Raw genomic sequence first — 765 nt, 5'->3', positions numbered from 1 at the left:
GCCCTCGTTGGCCGGCCCCGCTGTGAGCCGCCGCCCCGACTCTCTTTTTTCATTTTTTTTCATATATATATGTATCTTTCCATGTATATATACTAGTAATTTGTGATTTAGGTTAGTGCATTAGATGTTAGGTTAGTGTGCATTTTAGATTGGTTGAATTAGATGTTTTTTAGTAAGTGTTTAATAGAATTAGTTAGAAAAATAATAGAACTAGTTAAACTAGTTTATTTTTAGTAAGTAGTACTTTATTTTATTTATAGTAAGTGTTTAGTTGAACTAGTTGATTTAATAAAACTACTTTATTTTACTATATAAGTAGTTTATTTCTAGTAAGAAAATTAATAGAACTAGTTTATTTTTTTAGTTAAATCAATTATTCCCGCATCGACGTCGACGATGCCTATCCCGCATCCTCGTCATCGACTCAGCGGAGGAGGCCTGCTTGATCAGAGGGGCCATGTCCGGGACTAGGCTCCGCCGGGCTAGTATTGGGAGGTGATATCTTCCGGGGGGTGTAGCTTGGTGAGGAGTCAGCCCGTCGTTGACCCGAACAGGGTTTGGTGGCGGTCGCGTGTGCCAGTGGCGGTGCGGAAGCTTTCGGACACCGCAGAGGTGGTACGTCACCGTGTCAGCGAGGAGGACGAGCATGTCTATCACTACATGGTTGCATTGGAGGGCAGGTTCGACAATACCTGGCAGGTTCTTCAGGGATCTCACTGCAGCTATGATCCTATGATGGTTCCTTCTCTTTGGGTGTCCATCGCC

Source organism: Triticum dicoccoides, chromosome 2A (genome assembly GCF_002162155.2).
Source record: "Triticum dicoccoides isolate Atlit2015 ecotype Zavitan chromosome 2A, WEW_v2.0, whole genome shotgun sequence".
Classification (NCBI taxonomy): Eukaryota; Viridiplantae; Streptophyta; class Magnoliopsida; order Poales; family Poaceae; genus Triticum; species Triticum dicoccoides.
This window is presented reverse-complemented; position numbering follows the sequence as displayed.